The 15,303-nt window shown below is 33.1% G+C and overlaps 1 non-coding gene across 1 annotated transcript; it reads left to right on the forward strand.

Moving 5' to 3' along the window:
* The first annotated feature begins 6,921 nt into the window (after window positions 1-6,921).
* Window positions 6,922-6,992, forward strand: TRNAG-GCC (transfer RNA glycine (anticodon GCC)). Its single transcript has one exon. It is a non-coding gene; the product is annotated as a tRNA-Gly (tRNA).
* The last annotated feature ends 8,311 nt before the right edge of the window (window positions 6,993-15,303 follow it).

The following is a 15,303-nucleotide window of genomic DNA, read 5'->3' on the forward strand; positions in this document are numbered from 1 at the left end:
AATATACACACAAAATTGTATTTCTATTTTAAGAATGATAAAAAAATACACCAATTTTAAAATTGGAATTGATTTAAAACAATTATTATGAAGAGTGAGGTGAACAAAGTTTATAAATTATATTAATTTATTATATAATGTCGATACATAATTATCATTTTATGTGTCTTTTATTAATTTTCACTAGCTAGCTAGTTTTCCTCTTCTTTCCCACCCCAAAACAGCACCATTAGTGGTCTTCATGGCAATTATATATCATAATATTAGTGTGCTATGAAAAGTTAATTCCTCACAATATAATTTTTATCGGTAAATTATGTATTATATACATATATTATGTATTATATACAAATTATGTATTATATACATATATTATATACATATGTATTATAATCAACAAAAAACATTGTTTTAGGCTTAATGGCCAACACTCACAATAGGGCATATTTCTACACTTTGGTCCCTCAAGTTTATTCTTGTCTAGTGGAAAAAAATGTGTTAATAATCCAAACACACTACATAGATGTTTTCTTTTTGTGTGGATTTGATTTAAACACACTAACAATTTAAAAGTTGTTTACATTATTATCATCTACTAATTTTAGGTGTGCACTGGTGTTATGATGCATGGCTATGGTCTTGTGAACAAACTATGTCTTGAGCTTAAAGATTTCATGAAAAAGCACAATTTCACATCAATAGAAGACTTCAGAGGGTATAGTTTTGAACTGATATGGTTTCTTTCTTCCAATATCTTGAAAAACAGAAAAAAAAATGCATGTTTGACTTTTCACCCCTCCTTTTTCTTTATAAAAATCACAGGGCTTCTCTTGAGTACTTTACTACTCACACTGAGTTGGTGAGAAGGCAGCAAGAAGCAATTCAGAAGAGGAAAGCCATCAAGAAAGGCTTGCAATCTGACAAAGACTGGAGAGGAGATGGTTTTGTGAAAGAAAGTGAAAGTATGGTATCTAACTGAAAATCTTCAACCAAATTAAGCAACCTTTCTTATATAATTACATAGTCATGCAAATCAGGAGGTGAAGGACATTATCCTTGTTATTAATAATGGATATTTATATTTTCAAGAACATTATAATGTATTTTATGCCAGAAAATAATGGAAGTATTTTTTATAAAATTCTGGGAAGAATATCACAAACCTTGACTTGGGTAAGCATTCTCTTGCCAACATTCATCATCCTTATGTTACTTTGGTATACTCTAATAGAATGAAGTGCTAAAAAATAGTTGTCCACTTTTAATATTGACGGAGAGATGAAAAAAAAATATAATTTTGCTAAATTCTTCAGAAATATAATTTATATAAATGAAAACAGAATTCTTAGCTTCAGCTATTGGTTTCAAATTTTGAGACTCAATCTGTTCAGTTCTAAGCATGTATTCTTAGACCTGGTTCAAGTATTTTGTTTCAATTATTTATAATATTAAGCATGTATTCTTAGACTTTTAGATTATTTGTTTATAATATTAGATTTAATTTGATATTTTTACTATTTATATAGCTATTATTATTAATTTAAATCATATTCTTTTATTTTGTTAGGAATATAAGATAATTCTTTAATATTAAATGGAAGTTTGACTTCACTAAAGTTTTGAAATTTTAAAATTTATGGAGGTACGTATGAACACCATGGGGTGCAATAACAAAAAAGTGAGGACATGAATACATGGGCCTTGAAATAACTTCGGTGCAATTTCTCCTTGCACCATATCAATTCCAACTTGCACCCAACCTGTCCCTTCAAAATGACGAAAATAACTTTAAATGAAAAATAATGTAAATGAAAATTATTTCCAGAACCTGTTATCTAGAAATATTCCGGATTTGGATAGTAGAAAATAACCTTAAATGAAAAAGGATGGAAATGAAAATTATTTCCAGATATCTAGAAATATTCCAGATTTGGATAGTCGGAACACATTTTTTAATTTTAGAATGTATTTTTAATTTTGTGTTTCGAATTTTTTTGTCCTGGAATGTATTTTTTTTTAATTATTTTTTAAATTTGGAAAGGGTAATTTTGGAAAAAAAAATGATATGGTGCAGGTTAGAATTGATATATTACATGAAGAAATTGCCTAACTTCGGACAATGTTTTGAAGGGTCGTTACATTCTCTAACCTCATAATTTGAAGTTACACTCCCATATTTGAAATTCCAATTTTACTCTTTCGAAATTTGTATTGGAATGTACAATATGCATGTATTCCAAAATACATTTTCTTGATTTTTTTGTCACTTAATACAAAATTAATTTTTTGTAATGATAACAATATTAACATAAGAAAATATATAACATAACATATTTGTCATACATCATCATAATATCTCATATATTGATGTTTAATAGTTATAAAATGATATATTTTTTAATTTAAAAATGCAAAATCTAATTACATAACAAAATTATCTAAGAATTATGGTATTGTGGTCTTCAACATGCACCACATACATGATGCTTGGTGTAAACAACCTGATTATAATTTTTTCAATTTATTGTGCTTATTAGTTGTATTAAGGTTGTATAAGAAGCATAAATTGACTTTTATTTCATTACTATGTTTGTTTTTTTGGATATAGTTCTACACAAAAGATATTTATGTCTATCTACTTCTGATAAACTTTATATTATCTGATATGTAATTTTTAATGATTCCACTTTTTTGTTTTCATTATGTAAAAATATTATTTGTTCTTGAAACTGCTACTCACAATCCAGAATTGATAAACAATTTCTAAAATTGATATAGAGTCTCCCAAAATTACTAGACGATCCCCCAAATTTGTTAGATAGTCTCCAAATTTACTATACATTACACTAGCATTTCTAGACATTACCTCACAACAACCGATAGATACCTTACAGATTTTTAGGTTCTCAAATTAATTTTTTTAAAGATGGAGAAATCTACCTACACTCAAATCAGTAAAAATTATAAAAAATATAAAACATATTAGTATAAAGTAAGTTTGTTTTTTAAATCAATGTATATTTATAATTTTTTAATCTTTTAACAAAAATCAAGATAAACAAAGTTAAAATAAAATAAAAAATTAATTAATTATTTACAATTTGATAAATAATATACATAAGTTACAATTATATGTTAAAGTATATTTGACTGCAATAAAGAAAATCACTTTTTGATTGGTAACATGAAGTTTTTTTTTTTTTTTTTACCTGAGAATCATTGGTAACATGAAATTCTTAATATACACATAAAAAGTAGAAGTACACCTTTCTGGAATTTGTGAAATTATAGCATTAAGGTACATAAAAATAAAGGTAGTTTTGCTCCTACTCTTAACTTTTTCGTCCTTTAACTAATTGAAATATTAAATATTTATGTATGAGTCAGCAAGGGCACCAGTGGTCTAGTGGTAGAATAGTACCCTGCCACGTACAGACCCGGGTTCGATTCCCGGCTGGTGCATGTTTCAAAGGCTGCTGTGATGAACCTTGTTGTAATTGATGGGTCAATTACCAACCACTCTCACCTTTCTGGTGCATCAAAACTTTCTTCTGAGCAACCTTTTTTTATTTTTTTCCTCATCATTTTTCTCTGTTAGTGTGACAGCATTCTTTAACCCTTCTTTTTGCTGGTAAATATCATAATATAATTGTAAACATAGTTCCTTTTCTCTCCTTTATTGTATTTTAAATACCTTTAAACAGTTGACTATTTTATATTAAATATATAAATTAAAATTTTAATTGATTATTTATTTTATTTTCCTACTTTTAAAAAAAGAATTAGAGTTGATAGTTAGTGAAATGGTGATAAAGTGATTTGATCAATAAAAAAATTCAATCAAAGTAAATTTTTGTTTTTCCTCAAATATTAAATCACTTTTTCTTGGTTAAAAATACCTTAATTGATTTGATTTGACTTTGCAATATTGAGTGGGATTTTAAACTTATTAAACATATTTGAATTTCAGAGTAATTTTTTATTGAGTGTTTAGAATGTTTTTAGTTGTTATACAATTTCATTTTCTGACATTTTTAATCAAGAGAGATATTTTTTATTCTAGAGAAAATTAAGTTAAGACAATTTCTTCTCATTAAAAGATGTTTCCTGAAGTGAAAATTTTGTCGCTCAAGCGAGAGAGGGGCAAAGGTTAATTCCTTATTCTTGGCATGATTTTTGCTTAAGAGATAATTCTATGATAAAATTTTACGTGTAATGAAGATTTTATGTATTTTAAATTGTGATATAGGTATATATATGTATACACATTGATATATAATTTTTGTTGATTGATGATGACTGATCTGTATTTATAGATTTAAATGATAAATTTGATTAAAATGAATATCTAATGGATTAAAACAAATATCTAATTGATTAAAACGCTTTTAGCAATCATTCATGATTCAAATAAGAATATTTTAACAAATTAGAAACATCTTTTAATCAATTAATTTTTTTTTATCACCAAGATAAGTTCTAAAACAAATTGCATGACATTCTAATAGTAATTATAAAATCAACTACTAATGCAATCCTAACTTGATTTGCATTATTTCTTTTGGTTTAGTTCTTTGTTGCGGAAGATGGAGGTGATTTGTGGCTTCTATGGATGAATTTAAACCATAGATGAAGGTGAAATGAAGTAAGGAAAAGATGCTTAGAAGATGTGAGACCAACTTTTAAGAGGATCCTTACTAAAACACCCACATAAGTGCTAAATATGAGGGAGCTAAGAGACAAATTGAGGCTGAATTTGTGCAGCAATTCATTGGTCAATCAAAGCTGGAAAATACATGAGTTGAGAACCTTTATTTATAACCTAAATAATGGCAGTCATGCTTCCAATGTTGGCTGTCCAACTGGCTCTTCACACTTCCCTTGCCATGTAGGTGTTGTCCATGCAGGTGTTGTCCATGCCTCCTTAGAATGCATTCCATAAACCCTAGATGGTTTAGGGTTACAATTGGGCAAATGGGCTCAAAGAAGCCCAATTGTAACCCTAGCTAGACTCTCTACATCCTATTCTAATAGGCCCAATACATGGCCCAAAAATAAGCCCAAATAAGGCTCAAATAAAATCTTACACTATTCTTTACATTTTCATAAGATTAGGAAAATTGGAAGAAAAGTTAAAAATTAATTATCCATAAAAATAAAGTTTTTTCAAATCCTTCTTCTTTTTTCCATTCTTCTAGCCATGACCCTAGTTAAAGGCCCAATATGTGTCCTTCCGGATGAACCTCCATCAACTACTCAAAGAGAAACTTACATATAGCCTTACATAACACAACACATTCCCGAAACCTATATAAGCTTTCAATCTTTCAAGAGTCTTAAAGGAGAGTTGGATTCATCAAATTTCGATTAGCTCCAACAAAATCAACACATATATTATAACAAAGATTCATTGCTTCATTGATAGCTTAATTCAAGTAGACTAAAAATCAAGTAATGAGAAACACCAAATTTAACTTCCTACATATTATGACACTCTCGGTTCGGTCATGCAAATGCAAATACTAAAGTAATTGATCATATAATGCAACAATGTAATGTTCCATACAGTTAAAAACTAGTTATGTGAATCATGCATTCCTAGCAAATCACATCAGTTGCACATTATTGCATTTCTTTTCTTGATGCTTATTCTAAATATGTTTGGCTTTATCTTCTTCATAACAAGTCTCAATCTCCAGTTGTTTTCAAACTATACGTTGGGAAACAAACTAATTTTCTACTTAAAAGCATTCAAACAGATAATGACAAAGAGTTTATTTGTCCCAAATCCTATCTTGATGAACATGGAATTCAACAAAGATTAATATACCATCATACGTATGAACAAAACAAAATGGGTTCATGAAACGGAAATATCGACACATTACAAACATGAAATTATCTCTTCTTGCAAAGGCTTCTCTACCATTGAAATTCAAGAGAGAAGTTTTTACTATAGTAGTTAACATCATCAATGTTTTACATTCTTCTGTCTTGAATTACAATAATCCATATCACATGTTATTTCACAAATAACCTGACTATTACCCTTTATTAAGACCGTATAACAAACATAAATTGACTTTTAGTTCTTCAATATGTTTATATTTTTATATAGAGTTTTACACACCAGGAATATTTATGCTTATCCATTTATGGTAAACTTTATATTATCCAACATGTCGTTTTAATGATTCCAATTTTTTTTTCATTACGCAATTATTTTACTGCTAAAATTACTAATCAAAGAGAATTGATAAACAATTCCTAAAAATGATATAAAATCTCCCATAATTGCTAATTAGTCCTCCAAATTTTCTAAATAGTCCCTAAATTTACTAAACGTCAATATTAATAGACACTTCCCCACATCTAAAAGACTATTCTCACATTGTTAGGATGTCAAGTTAAATTTTTAAAAATATAAACACCCAACTATGATGAAGAGTGAGGAGAAATCTAGCTACACTCAAACAATAAAATTGATTCAAAATATCAAACATATTAATATTCAATAGGTTTTCTTTTTGAAATTAATGTATATTTATAAATTTTGAGCCTTTTAATAAAAATCAAGATAACCAAAGTTAAAATAATAAAAAAAATATATATAATTGATTATTGAGTATTTTTACAATTTGATAAATAATATATATAAGTTACAATTATAAGTTAAAGTATCTTTTGTGGTTTTTATCAATCTGGTCCTCAAAGTTTATTTATTTATTTTACCTGAGAATCATTGGTAAGATTAAATTCTTAATATAAACACATAAAAAGTAGAAGTATAGCTTTCCGGAATTAGTAAAATTATAGCATTGTTTCTACATGATGTTGGCAACCTCTACTGTTCTAAGTGTTTGGGTGGAGTGAATGACCACTTTATTTGATACTAAACGTTTATGCATGAGCTAACAAGAGGCACCAGTGGTCTAGTGGTAGAATAGTACCCTGCCACGGTACAGACCCGGGTTCGATTCCCGGCTGGTGCATACTTGATGTCGCTGTGATGAACCTTCTTGTAATTGATGGGTCAGTTACTAACTATCACCTTCTTCTGGTGCATTAAACTTTCTTCTGAGCGACTTTGTTTTTTATAAATTAGAGATTGATAGAGTTTTTGAAAGACTTAATCGGTTAGTTTGATTTTTGAATTTGAAATAGAGTTTTTGAATTTGAGGTAGTCTTTTGAGCTAAAAACCAATTATTATGTAATGATATTAAAACAAATATATAATGGTATTTATTTCTTGTTTAGAAATATGTGAACTATTTTGAATTGATTTTGCAGTATTAAGTGGGGTCTTAAACTTGTTAAACATGTTTGTATCTAGAATTTTTTTTTTTTTTGAGTTTTTGGAATGTCTTTTAGTTGTTATACAATTTCAATTTTTGGGATTTTTAATCAAATGGAAATTTCTTATTTTAGAGAAAATCAAGTTAAGGCAATTCTTTTTCTATTAAGAAATGTTTCCTTAAACAAAATCTTCCTTGCTGAAGTGAAAGAGATGCAAAGAATAATTTATTGTTCTTGGCATGATTTTTCTTAAGAAAAATCATTTGCTTAAGTGATAATTCTATGATAAGCTTTTGTGTGTAATGAAAAGTTTATGTATTTCTAAATTGTGATATAGGTATATGTATATATATACATTGATGTGAATGAATTGTATTTATGGATTTAAATGATAAATTTGATTAAATTAATATAGGTACAATGTTGTTGAATTATATTGGTTTAGTTGCATACTCAAAGATGACGTGTGACTTCATACACATTTATAAATATTAAGTAAAAAACATATTGTTATAATAAGAAGTTGAGTTCAATAGAAGAGATGAATTGAACTATCATATTTTTTTTAAAAAATACAATAAACTTTATTAGCCAAAATAGTTTTAGGATTTAGTTACTTTGAAAAAAAAGTCATATCTGAGAACACACAAGAACAAGGTTGATTCATAGAAACAATAGTAAAAAGAGATAAAAGAAAACATGCACAAGGATTTATACTATTTTACTCTTTCTCATAAATACACCTAATTGTGTAGCCATACTAGTCAAACTCACACTATGACAATGTTATTACAAATCCAATACAAACAACTTAAGAAATAAAATCTTGAACCTACAAAAGTGAATTTCCAATCTAGTAACACCCTGTTGCTGAATTGTGACTAGAAACCCCATCCAAAAACAACAAAATCCCACGAAAATTAAAAAGTACAATGAAAAAAAGTCACATAAAACACAACAAAAGAAAATACATGTGAAACTCTATGTTTTTCTCTTATACTGAGAGAGTGATCTTGAAATCACACAAGAAAGCTCTAAGAAATTTGTATAAAATTCTTTCTCAATATTAAAAAATGTTTTAGAAATATAAGTTCAAAAATCGTGTTTAACTATATAGATTTTAAAATATTAAACTACATTTTAATCCGTTAATTTCCTGTTAATTTCATTTATTTGGGAAATTAATGGATTAAACCAATTTTTAACATATTAAAATAGAGTAACTTAAAATCTTTTGAAAGTACAATAAATATTAATTTATTAAAAGTGTTTTAACAAATTAAAAATAGTCTCACAAAATCAAGTAAGTCTACAAGTAATCTTAATCGATTCAAATGAATATCTATTTGATTAAAATATTCTTAGTAATCATTCCTGACTCAAATAAGAACATTTTAACAAATTAAAAATATATTTTAATCAATAAAAATTCTTATCACCAAGATAAGTTCTAAAACAAAATGGATGTAATTATAAGATCAACTACTCAAAGAGAAACTTAAATATAACCCTATATAACACAACACATTCCCTAAAGAGATCTAAGTCTCCAATCTTCAAGAGTTTTAAAGGAGAGTTGGATTCATAAATGTCGATTAGCTCCCACAATACCAACACATATAGTATAACAAAAATTCATTGCTTCACTCATAACTTAAGTCAAGTAGATTAAAAATTAAGTGGTGAGGATTTGAGGAAGTTCCTTGCATTGTCTTTGACCCAATGTGATGTATAGATATAGGTTGTATTAAAACCATTCTAATATTTGATTTTTAGAATTTGATGATTATTTAAGTCTTGACGTACTTAATAAGAATATTTAAAAAAGTATTCTCTATTCTTATCTTTCCATTTTTATCTTTCCATTTGTCTAAAATGAAATTAATTAAAAATATTATTTTAACCTAATTTATACTCGTGAAACTCCCATAAACAATCATAAAACACTCATAATTAATCATGGATATTTCTTCTCTTTCTATTATAACAAAATAATAAATAATTTTAATTTTTTTCAACTAAATAATTTTTTTAAACTTATTTCTTGCTCATCCACTCTTTTATTTCTCTGTCCTCTAACGAACACAACTTAAAAGTTTCTTTCATCCATGTATGAAAACATAAAAGAAAAACCTTGGGTTTCATGGGATAATATTATATTTCTTTTATAAACGCGTTACGTTTTATACTTCTTTTATATTTTTAATTTTACATTCACACTCACCTCACTTTTGAATATATTCTAAATATTCTCAATAATATATTTGAGCAATCAAATCAAATTTAATCATTCTGAAAATCATAATTTCCACTATTTATGTAAACTTTGTGTGTTTAATGGAATTATGACCATATATTTAAGTAAAAAAAAGTTTATGTATACATCTACTGTAATTATAATTGGAGATAAGAATATAAAATATTAATTGCTTGAGTTCATTTCATGAGTTATTCAAATAATTTTGATTTATGGACATAAAATTAGAAAAACACCGAAACATATATATTATAGTACATAAAAGATTAATTTTAATATATAAGTCTCAAAAAATTAAAGTAAAATGATATTATGACATAAAAATAGAAAAATATCAATTATTGTAGTCTTATATAAAATAATAAAATCAATATAATAATAATTCTAAAATAAAATTTAGAGTTTATTTTTGTGTAATTCTATTTGTTTACTTTTTATCGTATAATACTAATATGAAAATATATTTGATATTCAATATGACAAACTTAAATTCTATTTGTGATTCATGTTAGATTAGGCTTTAAAAGCAAGTTATTTAAATAAAAGTAGTTTTTTAATATTTGACTCTATGTCCATATACGTTAAGGTTAGGATCATCTACAGAGTAATAAATTAAACTGAACTTGTTGATTTTTTTTCATATTAAGATGTTATTTTTATTATCGATATTACATAAACATTTTAAATAATTGGGTGTTAAATTTTTCAGTAAACAAATATTAAAGTGATAAAACTGTTTTGGCGTCTTAAAAATTTTAATATAATTATTTTAAATAATATTTAAACTATATATGATGCATGTTGTACCTGAGTGGGGAGATGGGCCCAAGCACGGTCGGTTGATGTAGTATAATTGCTGACGTGTCGATCTTCTTCTTCTTCTTCAGACGGTCGTTCCTTCTTGGTGTCTCCTTCGGTCAGGCGGGGGAGGGTACCTGCGAAAGCACTCCGACGCTCAAGTGAGTGAGAGATTCTAAGTGTAATTCAGTAAGTGGATGAAAAACGTACCATTTTTTGGCTTGAGCACAGTATTTATAGGATTGCCTAATGGGCTTTCTGTCCCTTGGACTCAGGGTGGTTATGGATAAGTCTTGTTAGTCATGCCCCGGAATACCCGGAGAACATATCTTCTCTAAGCGCGTTCTCCTTATTTTTCGGAGGTGTATCTTAACCACCTTAGCGTGCCACATAAATGCCCTCGCATTTATTATGCATTCGGTCGGTCGGCCACGTGTGTTCGTCCGGTGCCTACCGGTACACTTGCTCCCAGGCTCGAGGTGAATAAAAGCCGAAGAGTCGTAATGATTGTTGCGCATTTCGAGGTGTTAGGCATTAAATGTAACAGAATGACGGGACGTTTGCTTTTGGTCAGAGGGGACAAAGATTGATCTGACGGTGGAGATTGAGTGACGGTTCGACTTCCGACTGGCTGAAGCCGTAGGATGAACGTGCATCTAACGGTTGAGGGAGAGGGGGGGATACTATAAATAGCGTTCTCATTTGGAGTAGTTTCACGTTTTCGTGAATTCAGCATTCGAGTCGCTCTGAGTGCCGAGTCTATATTGCGAGCTTGTGTTGTTGATCGATCTGTAAGCGCCGACCGGCTGTTTATTTCCGCACCTTGAGGTTAGTTATGTCATCTCAACTCTCCTCAAATAGAATAGTGAGTATAGAGTCGTCTGGGAGTGAGGGGTCCTCGTCCGGGAGTGGTGAAAGTACGAGTGGGTCAAGGGGTCCAACTTATGACTGAGTGGACGTTAGTGTTAGGAATATCCCTACCATTCTTAGAAAACCGGACGACCTAGACAAAGTAATATTAAGGGCTCCCCTCGTGCGGTCGGATTTACCTCTAGATATTGTGATTGCGGAGATATGTGGGTATACCGACCGTGTCTGTCATGGAAGGGAGAACGCTCCGGTTGATTTCTTTTATGTTTATAGTACATTGTTCACTGATTTGAAAGTGACTTTGCCGTTCGATGACTTCACTATGGACGTGCTACGGTTTCTCAACCTAGCCCCAACCCAACTTCATCCGAACTCATGGGCGTGCATGCAGGCCTTCCGAATGGTGTGTCAACTTTTTGATTTGACACCCAGAGTGGAAGTGTTTCTGTTTTATTATAACACACATCCGGGCAGCCCAGTAAGTTGGGTGTCATTGTCGAGCCGTTCGGGGAGCGTGCGTTTTGCGGCCTTTACCACATCCTACAAGAACTTCAAGGAACGATATTTGTGGAGCCGGACGACCGAGAGTATTTTTATAATGATGAAGGTGTTACCAAGTTCCCATTTCATTGGACACAGAATCCGACCACTCTTACCACTAGCCCCCGGATGGCCATGCCGGCTTTGGATAAGGCCGTAATGGTGGTGTTCAACCAACTCCCTCACAAGTTACCCACGAGGGAGATAATTGCGTTATATGCGTCGTCTGACCCCTGGGCGGATTTTATTGGTATGTCATTTTGCAATTTTGTTGGTTGAATTGCTTCATTAATGGTGGTTAATTCTTGTGTGTTTGCAGAAATCATGACTCGGACGGACGACTCTCTGCATGAATATATGAACAAGTTGCGTCAAACAAGGGACCGCCGGACGGCTTCCTTTGACACGAGCAGTGCGTTGGTGGCCATCCCGGCTACGACGGTACTCGTACCGGGGATTGCGGCTACGACGACAAAGAAAAGGGGCCGACCTCCCAAAGGGCACCAAGAGGGTCGGGCCGGGCCCTCTCGGACGACCTCTGAGCCATTGCTAGTGGCCGGCTTGGATATAGCGACTCATTTGCAGGCAGAGCTGACCGCGGAGGAGAACGAAGTGTTGTCCACCATTCCTACAACCAAATTGATGGTGGAAACGCTTGAGTTGCAGAGCCGGGCGCTCGTTGCAAGCCGAACGGTGATCAAGGAGCTCGAAAGAGTGACGACCGTCACCGTTGCCCGGTTAATGAAGGAGGTGACCGAGGCTGCTCAAGCTCTAAAGACATCGGCCGAGATGGTCGAAAAGCTGAAGTGCTAACTGGATGAGAAGGAGGCGGCCCTGAAAGTGCAAGGGGAGTTGAAAGAGGGGCTCGAGGCGCAGCTGAAGGAAGGAGCCGACCGGAAGGAGGAGTTGAAAGCTGAAGTGGCTAAGTGCCAGGATTTCATGCTTCGTATTAGCGAAGAGTATTTCCGGTTGGGCATCCAACAAATGGCTTGTCTTCATGGGGCGCTGGTGGAGGACGACCGGTATGATATAGAGAAGGTGGTAGTGGACGGAGAGCTGGTGCCGACCAATTCCACGGACAATCAGAATGAGGAAGTCGAGGTGGAGACTCCAGGGCCACAGCCGGACGCCTCATTTGAAGAGCTGATGAATGTTCGTTAAAAATTTGTTGGACCCGGCATGTGGGCAATATACCATGGGTGTATTTTGAATGTTTGTTTGATGACTTCTTTTTGTTTTTGTTTTTAATGTTGATTACCGGCTGAGTTGGTGTGCTTAAATGGTGTCCAATGAGGTAATGAATTAGACGCCGAACGAGGCATAAAAATAATGAATTTCTGATCACTTGGGTAATAATTTGAATGCCGAGCGAGGCATAAGAATAATGAATTTCTGATCACGTGGGTAGTGATTTGGATGCCGAGCGAGGCATAAGAATAATGAATTTCTGATCACCTGGGTAGTGATTTGGATGCCTTGCGAGACATAAGAATAATGAATTTCTGATCACTTGGGTAATAATTTGAATGCCGAGTGAGGCATAAGAATAATGAATTTCTGATCACTTGGTTAATAATTTGAATGTCGAGTGAGGCATAAGAATAATGAATTTTTAATCACTTGGGTAATAATTTGAATGCCGAGTGAGGCATAAGAATAATGAATTTCTGATCACCTGGGTAGTGATTTGGATGCCGAACGAGGCATAAAGATAATGAATTTCTGATTACATGTGGCGTAGAAGGATTCGGTTTAAGTAAGGAAAGAGATGGGAATCTTTTCTGGTTTATAGTGCCTCGTTAAAACCTGTTCGGTCGTAAACCTTTCTTAGGGAAAAACCGGCCGAGCGAGGAAAGAGTACACTGTCGTATTAATTTAACTATAATAGAATTTGAGATGCGTGGCATTCCACGTTCTCGGTACATCTTTTCCAGATAAATATTCTAAATAATAAGCACCGCCGGCCACCGTATCTGCAATACGGAACGACCCTTCCGAGTTGCTAGAAAATTTACCGCCTTCCTTCCGGGCGTCGCCTCGCATCCGCCACACCAAATCACCTTTGTGGAACTGTCTTGGTTTAACCTTGGAATTGTACCGCCTGGGCTGCCTGGGTCTTGCATGCTTCTTTCACGAATTCTACACTTGTCTCGAAGTTCGTTGATAAGATCTATGCCGACCGAGAGGCTTTCTTTGTTGAGGTCAAGATCAAGGGTTTGCCGTCGGAGGGAAGGTTCACCAATTTCGACAGGGATCATGGTTTCAGTACCGTACGTCAGGCTGTACGACGTTTCTTGTGTAGTTGTCTGAGGAGTGCAACGATATGCCCATAAGACTTCTAAGAGTTCTTCGGTCCAATTGCCCTTAGCTGGGCCGAGACGTTTCTTCAACTCATTCAGAATGGTCTTGTTAGCAGCTTATGCCTGACCGTTTGTCTGCGGATGTTCGACTGAGCTAGCAATGTGTTTGATGTGAAGCTTCTCATAAAATTCGGCTAACGTCCGGTCGGTAAATTGCCGACCGTTATCAGTGATGATAATCTGGGGAAGGCCGAAACGACAAAAAATATTCTTCCATACGAAATTTTGGACATTGCGAGCGGTGATTGCGGTAAGAGGCTCGGCTTCAATCCATTTGGTAAAATAATCAATGCCGACCTAGAGAAACTTACATTATCCTTTACCGGGGGCGAAAGGGCCAATGATATCCATACCCCATTGGACGAACGACCAGGGTGATAGCATATAATGAAGTTCTTCACGTTTTTGGTGAGATAAAGCGCCAAACTCTTGACATTTACGGCATTTTCGGACAAAATCTGTGCAATCGCCTTGGACGGTCGGCCAATAGTATCCGGCGCGGAATACTTTGGCAGCCATCGTTCTCGCGCCGGAATGAGTACCACAAATTCCTTCATGCAATTCTCGAACGACATAGGAAGCCTGATCGGGTGTTAAGCATTTAAGGAGTGGTCGGGTATAACCATGACGATAAAGATCGTCGCCAATTAAGACAAATCGGGCGGCCTGCTGCTTCATGGTTCTCTCACTTCTAGGACTGCATATGCCATCAAGCAGATATTGCTTAATTGGGGTGATCCAAGTAGATTCTGAGTCGGTCGTTAGACATTCTTATAAATCGATGCTCGGTCGTGTAAGCGTAACGTGGATGACCGACCGCTGAATTCCTTTATGTTTCGTGGTTGCCAGTCGAGACAAGGCATCCGCACGAGTATTATGATCACGTCGGACGTGATGCATGGATATTTCTGAGAATGTGCTTATCAGTTGTTTGACTAAGTGGTAGTACCGTTGCAACAAGTTTTCCCGAACTTCGTACTTGTCGTTGAGCTGACCGATGACGAGCCGAGAATCACTTTTACAAATTAATTTAGTGATTTCTAATTCTTGAGCTAGGCGTAAACCGGCTATAATGGCCTCATATTCGGCCTGATTGTTTGAAGCTTTGAATTCGAATTTTAAGGCTTGTTCGATAACAATCTCGCCGGGTCCTTCCAACACGACTCCGGCGCTGCACGACT

Source organism: Phaseolus vulgaris, chromosome 8 (assembly GCF_051622355.1).
Source record: "Phaseolus vulgaris cultivar YP4 chromosome 8, ASM5162235v1, whole genome shotgun sequence".
Lineage (NCBI taxonomy): Eukaryota > Viridiplantae > Streptophyta > Magnoliopsida > Fabales > Fabaceae > Phaseolus > Phaseolus vulgaris.